The 24,812-nt window shown below is 35.7% G+C and overlaps 1 protein-coding gene and 1 long non-coding RNA gene across 6 annotated transcripts in view; one reads left to right on the top strand and one right to left on the bottom strand.

Moving 5' to 3' along the window:
* Positions 1 to 4,543: 4,543 nt before the first annotated feature.
* LOC149799721 (uncharacterized) overlaps positions 4,544 to 24,812 on the bottom strand; it is a 28,286-nt gene continuing 8,017 nt past the window's right edge. Inside the window, exons 2-3 of the long non-coding RNA XR_016421208.1 lie at positions 10,942 to 11,032; positions 4,544 to 4,638 (exon numbers count right to left, since the gene is read on the bottom strand). This is a non-coding gene — a long non-coding RNA (uncharacterized LOC149799721). The remainder of the gene's footprint in view (positions 4,639 to 10,941; positions 11,033 to 24,812) is intronic.
* Positions 9,699 to 24,812, top strand: part of LOC149799720 (serine/threonine-protein kinase TBK1-like) — a 51,339-nt gene continuing 36,225 nt past the window's right edge. For 2 of the 5 annotated variants that reach the window (XM_089959092.1, XM_089959089.1), the window contains exons 1-3: positions 9,699 to 9,794; positions 12,407 to 12,539; positions 23,868 to 23,972. The gene's annotated coding sequence lies outside the window, so the exon portion shown is untranslated. Of the gene's footprint in view, positions 9,795 to 12,406; positions 12,540 to 18,650; positions 19,080 to 23,867; positions 23,973 to 24,812 lie in introns of those variants that run through there. The other 3 variants (XM_089959091.1, XM_089959090.1, XM_089959093.1) reach the window with 3 other exon arrangements.

The following is a 24,812-nucleotide window of genomic DNA, read 5'->3' as shown; positions in this document are numbered from 1 at the left end:
CCTGATGGGCGCAAGCGTCCTAAATTCAAATAGCAAGTATAATTACTTTATCACTGTCCATTCTGTGGGCGCTTTTTGGTGGGTAGTAAATGGTACAGAATCGAGTTGTTAATACGAACATTGCCTTCATATTGTAAATTTGTATGAATGAATTTGAAATGGACGCAATTCATCTGCGTTCTGTTCTTTGAATTAATTTTAAATCGACACGGTTCATCTGCGATCTGTTGTTTGATTGAATTTGAAATGGACACAGTTCATTTGATGATCTATTGCACAAATTTAAAGTGAAGAAAAACACTTTCCTCATCATCATACACAGAACCCTCTGAAACTTTGATTTTAATATTAAAATAAAGTAACGTTTACATTTATTTTGTTTTTCTAGTTCAAGATAGTATGGTAATCTTTGATATTAAAAAACTAATTGTTTCTGAAAATAACGTATATTTTTCCCAATCGATTGATGGATACTTCATTTAGGAATAAAAGACTACAAAAGGTTTTTTGAACCTGTGTTTTGGGGCTATTTTTTTATATAAAACAAATCCAACAATGCAAAACTTTGTCAATCCAACAGATAATGAAGAAGATGAACATGTATGTATGTATGTATGTATGTATGTATGTATGTATGTATGTATGTATGTATGTATGTATGTATGTGTGTGTGTGTGTTTGTGTGTATGTATGTATGTATGTATGTATGTATGTATGTGCCGGAAGTAATAATTTACCACACATATAGGCAGTTTCGAACTTACACTCTTGGCAAGTTGGTGTAACTGAACATATACAAATTTCAACCAAAACAAACAGTATTCGTTTGTATTTGCCTTCTCATAGCGGGACGCTGCCCATCCCCCCATACTATCCCCAGGCGACATGACGTGTTTAAACAACGTATAGTAATGCAATATATATATATATATATATATATATATATATATATATATATATATATATATATATATATATATATATATATATATATATATATATATATATATATATATATATATATATAGTAGGAAAAACCAGTTTCGATTGTGATTAAATATAACATACACGTCACAACATGTCAGACATTTCTTGCTGGACGCTGGTAAAGACACAGGTATGCGTACGTACTTATCCATTGCTGAATGATTTTGTTGTAATGGAATACACAAAATTTCTGTTGCGTTTTTCCACGCTGTCATTATGAATTCTGTAACGATTTTGTTATCGATTCAAATCTTAAATGTAACAAGTGACTCCATTTGCGTGGCATTTGCTTTTTATGGATCCCATATTCCATATATATATATATATATATATATATAATGAAGAGTTGAAACAAATTTTTACAGGCATATTGTTGCGTGTGAGTTTAAACTGCATGCAGATAGTAGCATTCCCCATTACTTAAAATGAGGTTAAAGAGGAGTTAACATATCATGAGGTATTTTCTCTTGCATCATTTCGGAATCGTGACTTTCAACACTGACCTATAGCCGGTACAATAAGATAATTAATAAAATAAGCACAAACGTGTTCTCGAACTTTTTTCAAATGTAGAAACTGAGAAATACAAATCTTTCCTTCATATTTTAAAGTAATCTACTTTTTTTAAAGCTATACGGATGTAATAATTTTCAGAGGTCTAAAGGTTGAAGTTCATGCTGTTATATAACATTCAAATTTATCGCACTCAGATAAAGATTGGAATAGTTGTGTATTTAAAGCTGATCTACAACGGTATCTCATGATTTGTTATTTGTTAAGATCTAAATGTCTCACTGTTAAATTTAGTTTTTATGTCGCATTCATTTTCAGTAGGTAACAAACAACTTCATCGTGAGACTCACGGTACTAATTATATATCAACATATCAGAACGGGGAAAGAAATGGTTGAAATGAAAATGCAGGATACATGGGTTTGTGAGGCCCTGATTGGTTAATAATATTATATTGTCAGAGTTGGTCGTATTATTAATTGACATAGGATGGAGACAAAGTTCCACTCATGCACTAGTTAGTTTTATAATCTCACCTATTCATTAAATCGTTCAGCTGTTGTAGACAAATGTGTGACGAAATGGATGCTCATATCGAGTCACATGACCAAAGCAACGGAAGCATGTGACCGGATGTTGCATTGACTTGGTTGATATATCAAAGGGAACAGCAGAATGTTGCAACGAATTTAGAAATGACCACAAAAGGTAGGCTTGTGTTCTTCCAAGTGACTTTACAAGTTGTCAGATACAGTATTTTGATCTGGAAATAGTTTGCACATATCGCCTAATGGACCCATCAATTGATAGTAACTGAACAGCGGCAAGAAATACCGGTAAGTGTCTAAAATGTAAACCGATATGTTGCAGACATATTTGTCAGCATCAACTGCGTGATTTAATAATAAATAGGTGACATCAAACCTAAAAACCTCCATCAGTTATCAGTATACGTTATGGCGGGAGTTTGTTTTCTGATTTTATCTGACTGTGTAGTGTGGAAGCTATTCGTACACATGTATTGCCCGTACTGGCAAATCTTAATCAAAATGTACTAATGAATCGTATTTAAAGCAAGTTTAGTTTGGGCCTGCACAGCTTATAATACTTTGTCTATGTATAGTGAAGCAAGATTGTTCACGGTGATGTCTGCAACAAGTTGCAATATACCTGTTCCAATCTATATAGGCGTGCACACTAAAGAAACAATGGTAAGTGCTATGTTCCACATTTATTGTGTCAGGTCAAATTTCGCATTATGGTGGGACTGGCATCATGCCCTAAAGGAAAAATGCATTGTGTTTCAATGTCAATCACCACAAAGGAGACAAAGTAATAGGAAAATAGAGCCCCAGGGAGGTTCTAAGTTACGGAACAATGGTGCTAATCTCTCTCGTGAATACGTAAGCCAAGTCTTTACTTGGAATCATTATATTAGTATGAGTTAATTTATGGCAGGTACATAGGCCATGGCTTAACGAGACCTTGTTATTATCATCAGACTGCTAGAGAGTTCCAAGCCAATCTTGTTCCAAATACCAAGCTAGACATGACAAATATAAAAGAAAGTTTTACGTAATCTTATAGCTCAGTGAGATGAATATAAATTAATTGAAAACGTGCTAAATATGGAGATTTGATGATGATTTTAAGGGTGCAAATATGTGCATGACAAAAAAGCAACTTGACATAGTTACACGCGGAAGTGAAGCATTGGGTATGTATTAAAGTTAATATTCATCCCAAACACGCATGAGGTTTATTGTAGTTTGTTTATCATATTATCTCATTTATAGACTAATAATATACGTTCGATATAACAAAGTTTACGACAATGTGAGGATGATGATATTTGTTTATTAGTGCAATAATTAGTGCATACCAGTAATAAGTATTTAGAGAATTCAAGCGACAATGATAAACCTACATCATCAACTCAATGTAAAATTCTGATTCCCAAAACTGTAAACTAGGATGGACATTTGTATATGTGGCATAGGTAATTATTAAGGTCAATCAAGCAAACAGAATTCAAAAGACCTATTGAAACATTTCAAGCGTACTTTTAACAGTGTTAACAATTAAGTAGAATGATTCCTTAGAATGTGATGCCACCATGCCGCACTTTGTCAAAATACCAAATTAAAATATGTTACCATCCATAAGCAAATCAATGATGGAAGTAACATTCGGATAACTGCATGCAGCCAAATATATGCTGAATAGTTAACCATAGGTACAATTAGGTCATATATGATGTACTGAATGTGACATTGTAACCCCAAACATGCTTACATATATGGACTTTTGTTCGTGTAAAATACGTGCAACCATATTAGATCGATTGTAAAAGGTTAAATTCAAATGATCTGTTTGAACATTTTTGGTGTAATTTTACGAGTGTGTAACCAGATAACCAGGTTGGATTTCGGATTTATAACAGAACACTTTTGATGGTGATATAAATACAATGTTAAATGATGAAAGATTTTAATGAGAAATAATTATGAGTAATACGTGCGTGTATAAGATCCAAATATTGGACAAATTACCCTAATCCGCACGAACCTAATAATGTAACAGATAAAAATACAAATCTATGGCCTTGCACAGTAATGGACAAAGGTGAATGATCCATAGTAATTTCACACGACGAAAAAAATGATGCGTTTTACTCAAACAGTAAAAATGAATTAAATCAAATGGTAACAGATGAAGTATTTTACTCAAACAGTAAAATGTTGAAAACAAAGGAACAGATATCATACGAAATATCTGTACAATCCCAAAACAGTGGGTATTACAAACCCCAAAATTAGCCTGCGGCTAAAAGATTACATGTATGGAGTTGCACGCTTGGCTACCAGTCACACTGGTCAATCTAAGCAGTCAGTAGTCCTGCTAGTCGCCGACCACCATTAAATTCCTTGGTCAATCAAGCAATCAGCGCCCACCAATCGGTCAGTAATGCTCGATCAGCACGTGTTGCTGATCGAGCATTACTGACCGATTGGTGGGCGCTGATTGCTTGATTGACCAAGGAACTGAGCTCTACGGCTGCTATGGTTCAGCTTTACAGTTGCTATGACCAGCTTCTACGGTTAACTCTACAGCTGGTACCACGTCGACTCCAATCAGCTGGAAAAAAAAAAAAAACATCTAACACCGTGTACTATGCATTGCACGGGCATATACGATAAAACCTAATGAGGGTATGTACGGTAAGCTATACAGATCACACAATCATTACCAAAAAAAAATAAAATAAACAGGTTCAGAAGTGAACCTACCAGTGCCTGATAAGAATCATACGGTACTAAAGGTTTATATCGCTAGTATAAATCTCTTGCTAAATCACAAACAAGAATATGAAATATTTGCGTTATATTTAGCAAGCCGAAGCTATATAGGAAATATACAAAAATAAACGTGGTATATTACAATAGGTATAACTTATACACAAGAAATTAATAAACAGCTCACATACCTCTCCAGCTGAAGTCGTGCAAGTCCTTAAGTATTTGTTGATGTCTCTCATTTCTCCCCAGCACAAAGTTAGTTTGAAGTCAAGAGATGACACCCTACTTTCCAAATGTGTGTTTTGCCTTATTTCCCTCCCCACCCATGATAGATGTGCAGTGTTGATGTAAAAAAGAAATAGTGCTAAATAACTAGTTTTTGTCATGGTTGATCTTGGTTCTGTTCTATCAATTTTGGTTTTAGTTATCCCTTCTGCTGAGTCCTGGTTTGTTATTACTCCCTATGGAACTCGTATATTCCTCAAACCAAGTTTATCTGGGGATTCATTCAAGAAGCTGGAATGCAATACCCTTGACTAACATACCGGTGGAGTTTCTGGTTGGGAGGACTCTTTGCTCCCAGCCACTCTCTAAAACCAACCAGAATATGATTATCCGTGGATATAGTCCGCCTGGATTATTCTCTTAGAACTCCGGGGGAATATTCCATTCCTAGACCCAGCAGGCTTGAACTTGGGTTCGTACTCCAATACCCTTTCACCGTTAAGGGATCCGGTTTCCGCTCCCTGTTAAGGGTTATTTATTTTTAGCGACTTTTGACAAAGTCGGATTAGGTTGTGTGTTTGAATTGTTGAGTTGCGCCCTAGTTTTGTGAGAGGACTGACACTAGCTAGATATTGGTTTGGGTTATAGTCTATCTATAATCTGTTTCAAATGGGGAAAGTCGTTTCTTTAGTGTAGTAAATATATAAAAAAAATGTTTAGATCAATACAAAGTGGCCTGAGCAGTTTTTAAAGACAAAATGATTATATAGTAAAAAAAAATAAATACTGTGTTTTGTTGCCATGGTATTGTATATTTGTTTTGTAGGTTATACTTCATAAGAAGCATTAGTTGATTCACTCTCGCCTCTTGGTCGGGCTTAAGATTTAGTGTTACGGTGAGGCATTTATACACAGACGATGAAATCATACATCATCTGTGCGCTGGAAGTATTGGGTTTTTTCCCATCGAAAGCATTTCGCACGTGCGGCATAGGATGAACCGAACTCACTGTTTCGAAAGACTGTATAATTTACATAAATCACCCTCAGGTATCGTTGTACACACAAAAAAAAAAAACCAACAACCCCGAAACCAGAGTACATGTATTTAATAAATAAGTAAAAGGATTTCTACAATTCCTTAACAGAGTGTCAGTAAGGCGTTTTATTAGACTGATATATCAGTTATACCACAATGACGCACTCTTTCAGTCAATGTCTCCACCATAATTAACAACAAAAAGCGAGTGCATTTTGTGTCGACTTACTTTATTTTGCTGTGTTTCTGCATCCAAGGTAAATAGTCCTTGTAAAAGTATATGTTATCCCATTTATCTATAGTTTTGTTGATATTTTTCATTCTCTGACAGTTTAAAATTACTTAGTAGACAACCTGAGTATGCTCAGTTAAGTTTTCATCTTCATCCTCTCATTAGGTACCAAATAACTATGTTTATAAACAATTGCTGAAAGCCATACAAAAGTATGTGGTATACATATGATCACCCCCATTATAAACACATACACAAATGTATGGAACCATAATAGTCTAAAGGTACAATATCAACCAGGACGGAGTCTTCATGTGCTTTGAATAAAGACACCATTCTGGCTTTGAAAGATATTTTGTTTGACAGAATTCGAAGATTATCCACAATTTGAACTTTTGTATGTGTATCAATACCTACATGATGATTATTGTGAGCATCAACCCACTAGAAACTATAAATATGAACACATTTACACAAAATTTGAAGAAGAAAAAAATTGAGAAATTTAATTGTTTTAGTAAAAATGTTTTTAAAAAAAACATTTTAAATTTGATAGTTCAGTATACACAAGATGTAACAAATATCACGTTTCTGCCTGTAACAAACTTTTAAATTTAAATTTGTACGGCTATGGCAATTTTTTCCTGTCTAGTTAATACATTTGTTTGGCAGTACTAAACTTAAAATTGTGTACAAATCCTAATAATTCTTACGTTTATCTGTTGTATTTTCAAGGATGAACTCAGAATTATTTTTTTGTCATACGTTAACCAGCATTTTCAGAAGCTAGACTGTAAACAAAGAACATTGATTTCACTTCCGGACCAGCATAAATGCTACACTATTTACTGTGCATTGCCGCATAAAGATACACAAAGAACCAGTGTGTGTGTGATTTTGGATTTTTAACGTAGCTTTAAAAAAAGAAATCATTCATATCGCTACGATGTCTGCAGTGTGACAGCTTTATAGTGATGTATAGCACTGGGGGTATCATGCCGCAGACATGTAGCACGATGTCCCACCCAGTCACATTATCCTGACACCTGGCCGACCAGTCCTAAGAGTAACACTGACTCTTTATGCTGAGGCAACTGTTATTACCATTGTTGTAAGTCTTTGATATGACGCGGCCGGGGATCGAACCAACGACCTCCCGCATCCGATGTGGACGCTACTAGGCCACCAGAGCGTTTCACACATAAACCATAATGCAATAGCAAGAATGTCCGAAACGTTAATATATACAGCCACCAAAATGAGACAGGTAAAATACTATTAAAATACTGGGACGACAGTCATGGGTACTGACCTGGAAGTAATAATTGTGAACTGAGTATTACCTGAAAGCAGTACGCTAATGGCAGATGAGTATAGTGATACATAGCGGACAGGTCAAGAGCAGTAATATGGACAAACTGTCCACTAGAGAGTTCTATACGTTAATATATACCGCCACCAAAATGAGACAGGTAAAATACTATTAAAATACTGGGACGACAGTCATGGATACTGACCTGGAAGTAATAATTGTGAACTGAGTATTACCTGAAAGCAGTACCCTAATGGCAGATGAGTACAGTGATACATAGCGGACAGGGCAAGAGCAGTAATATGGACAAACTGTCCACTAGAGAGGTGCAAATTTCAAGCAGATGTAGTTTTTAAAAACACGCCGCAGATCAGATTGTTTTCTCAGAACAGAAGGATACTCATATACTGTGATTGTGATATATACATATAATAATATCCGGGAGTAAACTTTCGTTTTAGTCGGTTTGCAAGTTATATAGTTATCCTTACTCTGTTTGCATTCGTCTGGTTTTACAACACATTAACACACTGAATGGTATATCGTGTCTTGGTAAGCAGAGTAAATTGCCTTTCGCGAAGACACGCAACGTAGTCAATTTTGGTTTCATCCGATGGTGGGATTTAAAATCGCGATCGGGTGTTGTATAATATTGCTCGTTTGTGCAAGCGTGTGTACCTAATGTCAGGTACCTTTGAATAGGAAAATTTGTGGTTAATATATGTGAACAGTGCTTAAAAGTTCTGAACCATCCACCGGCAACTTAGCATCCTCTGGGGACATGTTTGAATGGGTTTGTGCTGGGTTAGGTGGGTTGAACAAAACAACGCATAAGAGAGGAGGGTGCAAATGTTTGGAATATAATATTTGGTTCAGTTTAGACAAGCAACAATTAAGACTGACAATTAAAGATTAATCTTTTCATTAATGAAGGTATCTACAAGTAACCCAGTTCCTGGAGCGAAGCAACTTTCACTTTTACCTTTACTCATGATGTTGAAGATGCCAACCAATCTTGCATGAAAACATACAGTTTTGCAGTATGGGAATATATAAAAAGTAGGGCATAAGTATATATATAGACACAATGAACTAACTTTTATCAAATTGTTTGCTGTATACATTATAATATGTTGGGGTGGGGGTGGGGACAAAACGTTTTCCGGAACTCTAATCTGCAACCTAAGAAATGTATTAGTCTTTGTGCAAAATACTACTGCGACAGCAGAGAAGTTCGTGACTGGGCATGCTGTAATCTTAAAAGCTGCAATATTCTGCAATGTTATAGTGTTATACATATCTATATATTTGTTACTCTTGGATCATGACTGTGCATATATTATCTGCAGTTTTTATTCATAACTGTACACTCTACTGATCGTATGTAGTCAGCATATTAGCTATTTTTTTGTAATTGGGTATACCATTGTATTTCAGGATATTACGAGTGTCGATTGCGTAGGATCTATAAAAGTTTCTAATAATTAAACCTGTTGACAACTTCTGGGTAATTGTCTCAATGGCTGGAGGGTTTAGATCAGGTGGGATTTTAGAAAAAGTAAGTTATTCCCATTGGATGGGCTACTTCACATGAATAGGTATTTTTTAAATATTAGACTGAGTAGTAAGATCTGTCACGTGGGTTATATTGCGACATATAGTCGTAATAGACTCTTGAATGTGTATATAAGAAGCGAACTGAGTAATCAAATTTTTCCTATTTTGGAATCATTCCCATTTCGGATTCTTATTCCATATGTTGAAATCAGTGTGCAGATGTTGTGTTTAGTTAATCTGAGATGCGACATTTGTTAGGATTATAGATTGGAACTACAATACGCTCATTAGACTAAAATATTATTCTGGAACTCTTGTGACTTAATCAAAGTCATTCTGGACAATGGCACTGTGATACATACATTCGAGGATATGAAATTTACTTGGAACATTCAATTTTTGGGACATGAATAGAACTCTTTTTTTAAAATCGGATTATGTTGGATTCATTTCGTAATAGTGTAAGTTCCTCTTGCATTTTCATTCATATCATCATTTCGAATTGTTAACTATGAATTGCGTGTGTTCTATTTTAGGGACTCTTATTGGATCACTAGGATACTGATCCTTGACCCTAATCAAGGCCTGCCACATGTAAGCCGGAGAAGTAACGTCTAATCACGTTTACAGGTAGGCTTCAGTTCTACTTTTTCACAGTGATTGCTGAATACACTCAATATTAGAATAATATCAAAATGTACTGCACCTGCAACTTTATACATCTTTAGCTTTCAAAAGAATTGTTTAAATTGATATAAATATTTATCTACAATTTTCTCTAACCAATACATAGGTTCACTTTTAGTTACAAATTGCATTATCATTTAAAATAATGTTTTTGGCTTAAACGCCATTGTTCAGCATATAATAGGCTTTACATGGCAACCGATATGTTTGGTGGAGGAACTCGGTAAAGCGTCTAGAATAACCACAAAGCCACGGGAAGCTACTGACAAGCTTTCTTATATACCCACGTTGACCGAGTCGAGACTCGAACTCACGTGGATAGACGTGTGAAGTCAGTGATCTGTAACGGCGGTCCCATGGATAGTCAGATTATTCAAATAAGGTAACATTACATTTAAAAAAAAAAAAAAAAAAGACAGTCTCATGGGTCAACATCTCACCATTAGCAGTTTGTGCAATTAAAGATTGAAGATAGTGTGCGTAAGATGTTATTACAGTTTATTTTCTATATTGCACAGAATGTTGCAGGGCAACCCTTACACCTAATTCACTGTTTAAACAAAATACAGCATGAAAGACAGATGCAATAATAATAATAATAATAATAATAAAGAAGAAGAATCATGTCTTTATTACTAAGGTGGGTTACACACTTTGGGACTCAGCAATATTTATTACAGCTCATAAAGTCTTTGAAATGAAATAATTTACACAAACGATTTCTAAGGAAGCACCAGAAGCTTATAACAGTGAACCTACATAATCGCTATCGAACCACTGAAGAAGCCAGTTGCTTCTCGAGGGTCGGTGGTTCTTTCTGGGCATTTCCAGGGTTCTTCCTCCACCATTAATACTGGCCACCATGTATAGCCTATCGTGTGCTGAAAAATGGCGTTAAACCCTACAACAACAACAACAACAGCAACCACTGAAGAAATGATATGGGTAGTCTTTGTGTGTATTAACTTATGCACAACTGTCACCTTTGTACTGACGCGTGCGACTGATATGAAGCCCCCAACAATGCTAGTGGCATGATTTGCTTGTGGCAGTATTTACGTTTTAGCAACTATATTTTAATCTAACAGACCTGTATCTCTCTGTGACAAACAGCCTGGACACCAGCTGTTCACCAGATATAGCACATCGTTGTATACAGATGAAACATGTCGGGAAAAGATCTGGAATGAACCCATACACGATATTAAAATAGAAAATAACTTAGTACTTGGAAAATTCCAAAACTATTTATTGGATTTAGCTCTTTTTTGTCCTCACAACTATTAATACCCGTCTGTACTCGCTTATAAGTCGTGTCCAATCGGCAAACTGCACAGGCCCAGTTCTTATGTCAAATAATACGCCGTCAGATCTAAATCCGTGCAGTTTTTTAAGGAGTAATCAGTATAACAAATATCATAGACATCGTCTAAGGGAGCGATATGCAGAGGCAGATCAGAGTTTATGTTTTTTTTACAGTTGGATTCCACCTATATGCGAGAATGTATGGTAGTTTATTTTGTTTACAAGTTATTGGAAAACAGAACTTTCCAAATACTTCCGGTACACAATAGGTTTCTGCAAAGACGATGATGTTCTTTTATTATTTTCGAATGCGTACATGTGGACAATACTTCAACTTTTGTGCACTTACAAATATATATTTGTTGAATTATGTTGACTATTTTAAGAACGACCATGCAGATAATTGTAAATTCGTCAGTATTATCAACATTATACGAAATCAGAAAAAATGCTATTAGTTCATTACATAAACGAAGAAAATAAGCTGGTAACTTTGTTAATAATTCAAGACGTAAGGGACTGATCATTTAATTTTCCATGAGGGTTGAAGGCTGGGGATTGTTGATCTTTCATTTGTCAGGGGAAACAAACTAATTCTATAAATCATTATATTTTTTTTATAAAACGTATCTTGACATTAAAGAAATAAAACCGCCCTGGTTGGAATGAAATTCCCAGACCAACCACAAACCCAACCGACACAGAAGTGAAACAGTTGAGATATAACATATTGGTCTATTTCGATAAAAGAAATTGTTACGGCGTGTTTTAAGGCAGGTTAAGTTCAGATTGACCTAAATTTTAACCCTATCTAACATTTTCACAATCCTTGTAGAACTATACACAGCCGTTATGTAGAATTCGGGTAGCGACATATTCTGAGAACTCGAACAAGGAAATTAAATTTAGTTACAGCGCTATGTTTGAAAGTGTCTTGTCTTTTATGTGATGAAGGAAGTTCTCTGAACTGTTCCGAGCAGTCATGCTGTCATGCTCTACCCTCCAAACCATTTATATAAAAAAAAACATAATGGAGAAATGAAGTTCAATCAGGAAGAAAAGGTAGAACATTCCCAATTGTAATAAATTGTCTGCTTGACTGATTCAGTTACGTAGTGACCTTATGATTTATAGAATAGTCATGTAACAATGACCTAGTTCCATATTAAATACATCTGATTCCTAAAACTGAAAAGTGTTCTAGAAATAAATGCCATATGGGAATATTTTCTATTCCATTTCCACAACAGACTGAATATAGAAACATCTTTTAAAGGAGACAAGAATACACGGGTCCGTTGTTAAAGTGATGAACAAATGTTCCTGTCCATCGAGTAAATGACTACATATACAACTTCATTATATAACCTTGCATGCTGACAGGTAGGTAGATAACATGTTTTTTTTTTAAAAAAATTATGCAATCTGACTTAGAGCCCGTGCCCATGAAATGGCCTGGGAAAAGAAAAATATTCAGATCTAAAACGGTCATTAAAAGTCTCTAGAGCAACTCAGTGCCGTACATTTTAAACTGAAGATTCAAAGAATAAGACAGGCGCGTGAGGGAGGGGTGGGGAGGAAGAATGTATAGAATGTGGAACATTATTCCGAACCAGAATACGGTGGTCGCAAATGCATCGCAGATGACCCACTTTTTGAAAAACCGCTTTCTGTGATTGGTGAGCGGGAAGTGGCTGCTGTGACGAGAGAAATATATGACGATGTTCGATACATAGTGAAATATATTTCAATTATCACCGACATCACTTCGTCAGCTGTTTTCAATATGTTCAACGACCATTTCAAGCTTTAAACGCTTTATGACATCGCCAATATGAAAAGAGTGACCAGAGATGGTTGAATGAGATTGTTATGAAATACATATTGTTTTTTTCAATCTGATTCTAGAGAAAATATTAAAAGCTGGATCGAGGTAAACTAAAAGAGACTCTAAATCGATCGTCGTACTCAGACTCATCTTCGCTAGCCAAGGTTCCGATTTGATAACACCTTGGCGGATCGAACATATATATTGGTGCTTTGTCCTACTGACATCTATTGGATTTCATGAGCTGCCTCCCTTAGTATGTAGTGCCAAATGACCAATAGCGTGGTGCATTGTACATCGGCCGAAAATGATAATTTTTTAAGTTTAACATCGAAAGTATGACTCTGTACCAGAGGGAAGTCTTTACAGGTGTATTTGAGTGAAATATATTTGTGCAAACACGAACCGGCACTGGAGCATCGCTTATTTATCAATCCATTCCATGGTGTGTGCTCCTTTTGTTTCGATTATGTACGAACAGTGTTTAAATTTGAACAACTTAATTTTGATTGCAAGCCACCGCATCTGATGAAATTCACAGACACGAAGCACAGATGATTCAGCTTGTCTAGTCAGTTTTATGATCATTATTTGTACATGCTAAAGCCCCAGTCGCCCAGGTACCCGTTGCCTGACACTTCCAGTGTCAGTCGGCATTTTTATGCCTCCAAAGTGGTGCCAAAATTTGTGGGATACTACCGAACCACTCGTCATTGATACTGGAATTAATCATCTGCCGCACGACAACGCACCGGCGCATAAATCCGCTGTCATGAAAGACATCTTAAAAGAGTACAGCATCTAAATTTTGCCACATCCTCGAAGGAGCCCTGATTCAGCTGCATATGGGTTTCGGCTATATCCCGGTATCAATTATTTGCCTGTGAGGCAGACGATTCAAAAGCCGCCATGCGGTTAAAGGTGCAACCTGCCAGTATATGACCAACATACCGAAATGCTAATACAAAATGGCATTTAATAAACGAACATTTAGACTGGTGCTCTGATAGAATGCACTGACATTATGTTCGCTAATAAATAAATTTGTTGAATACAGCACCACGCACTAATATTTAAAAATTTTACCTTTCGTAACTTGCAGACCTTATTTAAATATCCATTGTATTCACAAACAACATCATCATACCTTTGGCCATGTACAGGTTTCGACTATAGTCTTTAAATCCAAGGTGTCCAACCAAAAGGAAACTTAACAATAATCGGTGGCTAATTTGAAGAAAAGAATGTGAAAAGTGAAGTTTGAATATTTTTTGTGTATGTTCGTGTATTTATTTCTTTTGTCACAGAGCAAGCTGACTCGAATGATCTACCATATGTATGAATGTATGTATGATGGATGGATGGATGCATTTCATGTGGTATATGTTGTACGTAATTAAAGAGAAGTGGATCATTTCCTTCCTCATCCGCTCTAAAAACTGCGAGTTTAGATTTTAATATTAACATCCAGTAAGTTTTTGACGTTTATTTTGTATTTCTAGTTCCAGATTGTGTGATTTTCTTTGACACTATAAAAAATCCCAACTAATTCCTCTACGAAAATAACGTCCTATCAATTTATTTTCTATTCGATATACGTATACTGAAGGTGAGCAGGGCCGCGGACAGAGTAGGACAACTTGGACACAATTCCGGGTCCCACATCGATAGGGGCTTCCGCCGTCAATATTTGCAATTCATAAGGGCCTACTGGAGAATTTCTCCTAGGGCCACAAATCCTGTCCTCGGCCCAGGCAATGGGATGAAAAGACTGCAATGGGTTTTGAAACTGGATTTTTGTTTTCTTGTTATTTTTTTCAGGGAGAGCGGGGGTAAATTGAAAAGCATATGACTTTGTAAATCACACAGATAATGAACCATGTATCTACTTGACGACCACCATGAATGTGGTTATTGACGACTACAAGTTTTAAAATATCAAGAGATTAAAAAAAAAATCTTATGTGGACGATGCACAATTTAATTTAACTAAAATTAATTCAAAAGAAAAAGTTACATGTCAGTTTGCACAAAAGGTTTCTTTTGTTGTTATGATTTGACCGGCAGAAATAGAGTGGCATACCTGCAGTTCTGCTTATCAGTACAATCAGATCAATATATTTGTACAAGTAATTTACTACACAGAGGCGGCGGTTCGAGTCTAAGATTCAGCCAATGTGGGTATGTGAGAAAGCTTGCCAGTAGCTTCTCGAGGATCGGTGGTTCTTTCTGGGGTTTTCCCGGATTCTTCCTCCACCATTAATACTGGCCGCCATGTATAGCCTATCGTGTGCTGAAAAATGGCGTTAAACCCCACAACAACAACAACTACACAGAGACTTTTTTATTTTCTTTTCCATCAACAGCATTTCCTTTTTTAATGATAAGGGCTAGACGAGTTGCCGGGGCACGCACACTAGTGTCACTTAGACTGCAAATTAGTTAATTAATTAATTAAATAAGTAATTAATATCGCGTGATAAGGGCTACATGGCGCAGAACACCACTGTAATTTCAACTGTAAACTGATTAATTAGATAAATAAATTACGAATTCATTTTCAACATGTATATATGGATGCAAGTATGTATGTATGTATGTATGTATGTATGTATGTAACATGCAAGCAGGTACGTGTGTGGGGGAATGCATATTTTATATAGACAGACAGTTACGGATATTCATTCTTGGTAATTCGGCGACATGTGTCTAAACAGGATCAAAGAAAGTTAAGATACATGTACTCGGGAAAACCGCGTGTGATTAGGGCTAAATATAACGTATATGTAACAGGTCAGAAATTTCTCGTTCCACGTTGATGAAGACACAGGTAGGTTTATATACTTTATTTCATGCTACATGATTTTATTGTAATGGAATACGCAAACTGCTATTGCACCTGTTTTGTGTTATTATCAAGTCTATTCTGATTGCATCCTTGAGTCAAATCTAAAAATGATACGACCTCTTTTTCACGATGCATCTCCCTTTTCTTTATAAAATTGTTAACGAGGAACCTTCACAGTTTGTTTAACAGATCAGCTAACATCCGGCTGGGTCTATAGATAGCTAAAGTGAAACTTGAACATGTTTACAGGCACTGTTGTATGTGGATATACATCACGTGACTACATCAGTACTAAAACCCTTGACTTGTAGGACACACAGCACTAATTCAACTCCAATAGTAAACATATGGAAACACCATCATATTCAAAATTCAATAACTTAAAATTTCTGGGTGCTGATGATGAGACCTATAATTCATCATGCACATCTGACCTTGGTGCAAGCTTATGTGTGGAGAACACCATATGACCCGCAGCATTTTGTTTACATACATGTGCATGAAACTACATGTGCATGAAAAACATGTTATTGATTCTGCACCAAATGAAACAGGTGCTACTTTCATTATTGAGTACTCCTGAGTCAAGCCTGTAAGAATGCTAAAATTGCATCAGTAGAAATTTGTCTATATTTTTTTAAAAATTACATATAGGATAAGCTCTCAAAAGATATTTTTACCAAAAAATTTAATTTTCATATTAACCATTTATCGACCACCAAACGGGTATATACTCTATTATTTGTTCACCCATTTCTAGACTGGTTCACAGTTCTTCCGTATAATTAGTACCGTGTGTCCTGTAACATACTCGGTGGGATAGAAGACGAGGAACTAAATCATCCTGTGATATTTTTCCTTTGCCTGAATAATGTATAATACGATTGTAAATAGCATAGATATAAGAGGAACACCAATAATACAATAACTAGAGTCTGGTCGGACTGTCGTTTTTCAATTCCAGATTCGGAGTGTTACTAATCTTTCCGTGTGATTGTAAATAATCCATTTCTTTTTCAAGGATATAATGATAACATAATTATCGAAACTCCAAAGGTTCGAATTTGTGAATGTTCACGATTTCACCTGGGTAATATTGAAATGTATTGCACTGCGACTACATTTTAACGGTATTTGTTAAAAGCTGAACTATAAGTGCATTTTATGATATGTTAAAATTTATATCTCGCCATAGAATTCAGAGATCCTGACTGGTTCCTAATTGTTTTATGTTTTCAAGGCAGATCTTGTTTTTAAAACTCTGTGAAACAATATTTTCTGAAGAGATATCCACAAAGTTTCATCGCTATTTCAATTTATCCCTATTTCCTGTGTACTTAAGTATAATTAGTTCTTTTTAATTCGTTTATTCTTTTGCTGTCGTTATGTATCACGCCAGCTAGAACTGGTAATAGGTTTTGTACCGTCATTCATGGGCGGCATAGCCAAAAAGGGATATATTCCATAATGCACCATGAATTTTTTTTTCATAAAAAAGGGTGGGGGGATATGACATTTCGCGCAGATGTCCATGTCGTCGCTTTTGTCCACGTATTTGTTTCGTTCACTGATGCTCATTTTACATTCTTGTGAGAATATTACCTATATAGGTAAATAATTGAATTAAGAAGTGAAAAGTAAGGGACAGGGGAGATAATAATAATAATAATGAGGACTTTGTATAGAGCTTTAGAAGCTCTAAGCGCTTTACAACATTAGACAACACCTATAACATAAGAAACATAATAATATTATCACAAAAACAAACAACATGAAATTAGAAAAAACATAAAAAAATATTAAAAAAAACATGCTGAGAATGTTTCAGGTAGGAAGTTTGTTCTTGCTGTCGAAATTAGTGAGTTTTGAGAGCCCTCTTGAATGTGATCACTGTGTCTTTGTGTCTAAGTTTAGTGGGCAATTCGTTGCTGGGCCCTGGTATGCAAAAGAACGCTGTCCATATGACTTTGTTTTCATAGTGGGAATAACGAGTATACGATTGTCAGAAGAGGAGCGTAAGTATCTTGCCGGTGTATACACATGGATGAGGTCAGATAGGTATGTTGGACTAGAGTCCGACAGTGAAATGTAGCACAGAGAACAAATTTTGTGTTTGATTCTGGATCGAATGGATGATGTTGGAATTGGATCAAGTTCACATGACTTTGGTGCACTCTTCATCACGAATGTACGTACGAAATCCATAGAGACAGGTTCAAATGCTGCTAATGGTTGCCGCTCAAATTCTGTATCCCAACTGTACGGTGACGACGAGTCAATTGAAATTGTGGTGTCAAGCTTATCTCTAATGGTTTGTACTTTGTCACGGAAGAAATTTGCAAACATGTCCGGAAGGTTGACTGGAGAGAAGGTAGTTGGAAGTGGTGTTGATTTGTTCCTTAACATTAGCTTGTTAGTAATCTCGAAGAGCTCTTTGCAGCTGGAACTTTCCATGATCTTAGTAGTGTAGTGGGCTGATTTCGCTGCATGGACTATATTTGTGACATTCTTCTTAGCGACTTCATAGATTTGCTTATGAATAGTAAGTCTGGTGGAAAGCCAGAGCCTCTCAGCTTTACGGCGGTCTCTTTTATCAGTGCGAAGCTGGTCCCTAACACTGCTATACCATGGAGAACACTTTTGAATTGATACTCTGCACTTGGTAGATAGGGCATGTTTGTCAAGTAATGAACGCGGACAGTTATCGAGTTGTTTTGCGGTAGGATGTAAGCAAGTTGTTAGGTTAGCTTGGATGTCGTGCATTAATTTTGTTCTATTTATCATACGGAGATTTCTCTTAGTAGCAGATAAAGGTGCAGGGTTAGGGACTGATACGTCAAGATGGCATATAATGCAGATGTGATCAGATGTAAGGTCATGGGATACCAGGGAGGACCGTATAATGTTATCATCAGGTCTTTGAAGAATCCAGTCTAAAATGTGACCATGTTTATGGGTGGGTTGGTCACTCATAACTGTGTGAGGTTGAAAACATTAATGGAATCTATGAGTTTTGATGTATTTGAGTTTCCGGGACAGCCAAAGTGAAAGTTGAAATCTCCAAGAATAATCAGGTTGCCACCTATCGAATTTCCATAGTTCAGGAGATTCGGAAACTGCTCCAAAATGACAGAATCAGCCAGCTTGTTTTTTCTACTAGGAGGAGGGCGGTATAGGCAGAAAAAATGGACTGACCTTTGCTCCAGTGTGAGTGTGATATAAATAGGGAAGGACTGCCACTGGAAAGGTATATAATTGATACAAGTTTGAGGCACGTGTAGTTTCTAAACGCTGCAGCATAGATAGTTTTCTCAAAACAGAAACACACATCAATGATAGTTATTTTATGTGAGATATATAGTTAGTCGTTAGTATTTAGAAATTAAGAAAAAAATTGTACAACTTATGGTGTTTACAGATTTATTATAGAAACTGAATTACCATCGTGTATCCTGTATTTCCTGTGTACGGTATTTCAGAACAAATAGCTTGCAAGGTCCGGGAGTAAGCTTTCATTTCAGTCTGTTTACAAGCATATATACTACTGTTCTTAATTATACCAATCCATACTCTGTTTGGGTTGGTCTTGTAGTTTTACAGCACATCACTACCTTAAAGGTTATATGGTGTTGTGGCAAAGAGTAAATTGCTTTGCCCAGGTAAGTCTCCGACCACGGTTGACCACGTGGTGTGATTCAAAACGCGCTGTCGTAAATTATATGAATACTGCACGTACGTGTACACGTGCACACCTAATGATCCGCAACTCCTTCCACACTGTTCTAAGGCAAACAATAGAAACCTTTGGATTTATATGTTTATGGTCTGAACATGTAAACATTGCTTAATAATGGGTTGTATACTACAAATGATGATTTATAGTCATGGCTTTACTACTACTCTTTTAATAATCCTGACAGCTTTGGTAGCTTACCCTCCCCCCGGTACACATACGTACTTTTTTACACACACCCCACCTACGCACGTACGCTTGACACCCCACCCCCCACCCCCACAATTCTATAGAACGACCTGTATTTAATCCACGCAGAAATCATAAAGGATTAATAATATTAACGTGTTTAATAAAAGAGATAGTCCACCGACGTTGAATGTCTGGCTGCATCAAAGAAATAAGCTGCGAAACTTTAAACAGTTTGTCTAGTGTCCGCTAAAAATTCAAACAACGACTGAACCCAGTCGAACAGGTTACGTATTAGAAAAGTTATTATCGAGGTTCCCCCCCCCCCTTCCGTTTCCTATGCGTAAATACCTATCCGTAGACCACCCCCATACGCAAGCGTATGCATTTGGGTTACCCTTTCCACCTCCATGCATACGTACTAACTGGACGGCCTCATATTTGCCAAATACTTGTATATTTTCATCTTTATGGGAGTGCTATTTCGGTAATATTACAGTGGAAAACGAATATTTTCAATATATTACGTGGTATATGTTATATTCGCATTGAAATAGTACACCTCATAAACAGGACTGCGTTTAAATAAGATCTACCTTGGTAAGTACAAAGTAAACATATTGCTATGTTGTCTTAACTTTTCATACTAACCGTACTATCCTTTCAAGTTGCTACCTTTGCACATATACAGCTCGAAAGAGATGTATCGATTCAAATTTAGGGACTCTTAATTGGACCACTGAGTACTTCAAAGACGTTCCCACTAGCAAGGCCGGTCATTTTTTAGAAATGGGGAAGTAACATCAAATCACGTAGGTTTTCAATTCTACATGTTCACAGTATATGGATGTTGCGTATGCTTAAATTCGCATAATATCACAAAGCTTAGCCATTGAAATTTACAAATCTTATATATTTTCTCAAAATAAAATGTAGGTTTAATAAATTATTACATTTTTCTCTAAGCAACTGAATAAGTACGCTTTTAATTACAACTTGCGTTATTTATTGGTGTACAAATAATACATGCATGTACATTTTAATTAATCAATTAAATTAATTAATTTAAAAAAATACAACTCAGTGTCATGGGTTAATATGTCACCGTTAGTAGTTTGTGCATCGAAAAAGAAAGTGCATGGACTGGTACATGCATTACAGGGCATTTTCCTTTTCTTGTATACAATATCGCTAGACAACACCTTTGATCTAAAGCACTGTTTATGCTGATGACAACTGCAGTAGCAATTTGGTACTCAGCCAGTATTTCTTGCAGCTTATACATAACTTCAAGTGTGAAATAATTTACACAAACGATTTTTAAGGAAGCACTTGAAGGTTATAAGAGTGAAACTATAATCGCTACAGAATCATTCAAGAGGAGATATGGATGGACTTTGTTGTATGCGTATGCATTAAGAAGCGAACATTTGTCAACTGTTTTTTGGGGTGGGGTGGGGGTGTTGTTGTCTTTGTTTTTATTTTCTTGTGTTTTTCATGTTTAATTACTTCGTACCGCTGTATTTATATGAACATGAGTTTACCTAGTAATGTGAAAACCTGCTTCCCGACCCATTTTGGATAATTTAGCAACGAAATTGCTTAATCTAAACAAAATATGAAAGGTACCACAAATAATGTTTAACGCAGACAGTTTTAAGGAAATGGTCAGCCATCTAGAATGCAGTTCTTAATCAGGATGAGCGGTATGCCATAACAATAATTCCTTCTTTAAGGATGGAATATACGTAAAGCTTAAGTCTTTATGGATCCTAGCATTTTCGATCGGAAAACAACACTATATGTCATGGTTATGCTCGTGCCATATTTTTAGTACAGGCTTACGTCGTTATGGCTTCTGGCATTTCCTATCAGGAAAAAAATCCCACTATATGTCATGCTTATGTTCGTGCCTTATTTTCAGTACAGGCTTAAGTCGTTATGGATTCTAGCATTTCCTATCAGAAAGAAGAAAAGAAAAAAAAAAACAATGTTCGCCATGGTTTTGACCTTCCATATGTTGGTATTAGTTGAAATGCACAGATGGAGAAAATAAGTTGGTTATATTTTGTAAACATGTCAACATATACTAGACTACTAAATTTTTTAATGGGGGGAGGGGGCTGAGCATTGTTATGCTCTGATTTGTAGAAAAAGAATTAATTCTATATATTACACTAGGATTTTTTTTATTTATTTTTTTTTTCTTCTTCTAAATAAAGTTATTTTCAGATGAAAGAAACAAAACTATCCGGGTTGGAAAAAAACTCGCAGCAAAAACTGACACCCGAACCCAACTTGAAAATGAAATGGTTGGAACTTAATATGATGGCCTATTTCGTGAAACAAATTTCTCGAAAGTATTTTAAGGAATGTTAAGATCAGATTTATTTGAATTTTTCCCCTATCAATCAGTTTCCCAGTCCTTAAGATTTGCGTCGTCATTCTTATAGAACTACTCCCATCTGCTCTGGTAGCAATGCATTTCTGAGAACTCAAACACGGAAATTATGCCTAGTTTCGGCGTTCTCTTTAGAAGTGCATTGTCATAGAAGTCACATAGGAGGAAATAAGGAAATAATCTGAATTTGCAATGTTCCGAATAGTCGCGCTGTTCTGCTTTACCCTCCAAAACCATTTTGTTCTTACAACAAGTCGGATTAGCTACGTTTAATTAGGAAACAATGTAAAGAAGAAAGAAAAATAAACCCAAAGTATAATAAACTTCCTGATTGACCAATTAAGAGAGAATGTAACCTTAATAAATATAATACTGACTTTCACAGCGACATGGTTTCAGATTAAAATTCCTGAAACTAAACACAGGAGTGTTTTCCAGAAACAGATGACATCTGGGAATAATGGCTATTCCATTTCCACAGTAATCATTAGAAGAGCAGAGGAAAATATAATACATAGGTTCATTTAAATAGTGCTTGTATTAGTGATAAACAAATTTTCCAGTCCGGATGGTGATAACTATTATAACAACTTGATTATATTTCCTTGTACATTAGCAGGTAGGTTAATTGCGTCTTTTGTAATTATGCAAATCAGTTTTTTATTTTCGTCACAATTTATGGCAATATTGCTTATGAATGTCTTCTACTCACAACTATTGCTTGAAACATTTCTGGGTTGACTTGTTGAATTTTGTTCGCAGTGAACTGGTCAATCAGAATATTGGACTCTGCTTCATTTGTGTTAATCAGTATTAAAATCCGGCGAGTAAAAGCACAAAGTGTCATCATCGGCATAGTTATATAAGGAGCGATATCTAATAAAATAGAAAATATCGTTGATAAAAACGTTAAAAAGTAGTGGTCCAAGCATAGATCCCTGAGGAACTCGTTTTTGAATTTCAGACCAACTATTCAGGACACCAGCTTCATTTGCTGCTTATGATTCGACAACTAGTTCAGTAAGATCCCCACTGAGTCATCTGACAAACTATAAGCCCTTTAACTTGCAAATCAGAATATCACGAGGGAGGGAGTTAAAAGCTTTGGATACGTCCATCAGGACTGCAGCTACGTATTTGTTTTCATCGACAGCCTTTCAGCAGTCCTCAAACAAGCGTAGCAGATTGGTATGGCATCCATGACCTTTACGAAAAAATCTAAATGTCCGTTAAAATTGTTCTCAAAACAGGATGCTAACTGGGTCTCAATTGAGTTCTCAAACAATAAGGGCAAAATTCTGACAGTCGATAATTTTTCTTATCAAGGAAAATTGTTCTTTTTTGAAAATCTGAACTACTTGAGCTCCCTTAAGATGATCATAAAAAATTATTTGATTGTATACTTTTGTTAATTAGATCTGTAATATGTGGCACAAGGATTGGTGACTCAGCTTTTTGACCTTTTCACATAAATACGATCCCCTTCTTTAGTGGTTTTCTTTAAATTTACACTTTTTATCATTTTATGCACTTCTTCACTGTTAATTTGCTTAAATTCAAAGACTGTATCCATGTTACTATTGCTATTAATAGCACTGATGCTGGTGGGTTAAAGGGTCAAAATAAACATCCATTCCAATGCCACAATTACAGAAAAGTTATTGAAGTTCGCATTATTTTTCTAACATTGTTTACAACTTTTGTACCTTCAGCGAGAACAATCTTATCTTGACCGACCGAACATTTATTATAAAAATATGGTTCAAAGTTGACCATAAGTGCCTAGATTTTGTGCCCCCTGCGGATCTCTCTAAAACGTAAGCTCTTTAATTTGTTTACCAAATTTCTCTGCTTCCTAACGTTTTTCCAGGCTTTGCATGATCTGTACAGAATATATTTTGTAACCAACACATATTTAGCATATAAAGCTTACCTTAGTGCTCTATTCATACAAGGTAATGATTGTTACATGGCTATTTATTGGACCATGTGTGTCTATAACATTTGCTTTATTGGACCATGTGTGTCTATAACTTTTGCTTTATTGGACCATGTGTGTCTATAAGATTTGCTTTATTGGACCATGTGTCTATAACATTTGCTTATTGGACCATGTGTCTATAACATTTGCTTTATTGGACCATGTTTGTCTATAACATTTAATATAACTTTTTCAAAGTTAACATAGAGTTCACAGATTCGGAGTCATTACTGGAAGACAGTGCAGTAAAAAGAGCATTTTAAAATCAATTACAAAGTCAATCGCATCAAGCTCTTTGAAACTAGTGTTTTAATCCACGACTCAGGTTATCCGATTGTTGAAAAGTATAACAGCGGATTTACAAATCACAAGCTGTGCTCTTAATCATGTTGATGGAAAATGTTTCCATAATCTTTAGCCATTTGACTTACAAAACTATATATAATATCAGATTGTTCTACAAGCGTTTGATTGGTTCTTGCCTGAAATTATCGCACTTGATCACAAATATCATCTATCATATAATATAATATAATATTGAATTGAAGTAATTTAAACAGGTAACCTTATCAAAAAATGAAAACTATTTCGTTTATACATATACTCAGATTCTGGTACTATAAAGGGAGGAGGGTTAAATATGCATTATTGCCAAGAAAACTTTACAGGCGCCACA

This window comes from Sinohyriopsis cumingii, chromosome 5 (assembly GCF_028554795.1).
Source record: "Sinohyriopsis cumingii isolate HCF-2022 chromosome 5, ASM2855479v2, whole genome shotgun sequence".
NCBI lineage: Eukaryota > Metazoa > Mollusca > Bivalvia > Unionida > Unionidae > Sinohyriopsis > Sinohyriopsis cumingii.
This window is presented reverse-complemented; position numbering and strand designations above follow the sequence as displayed.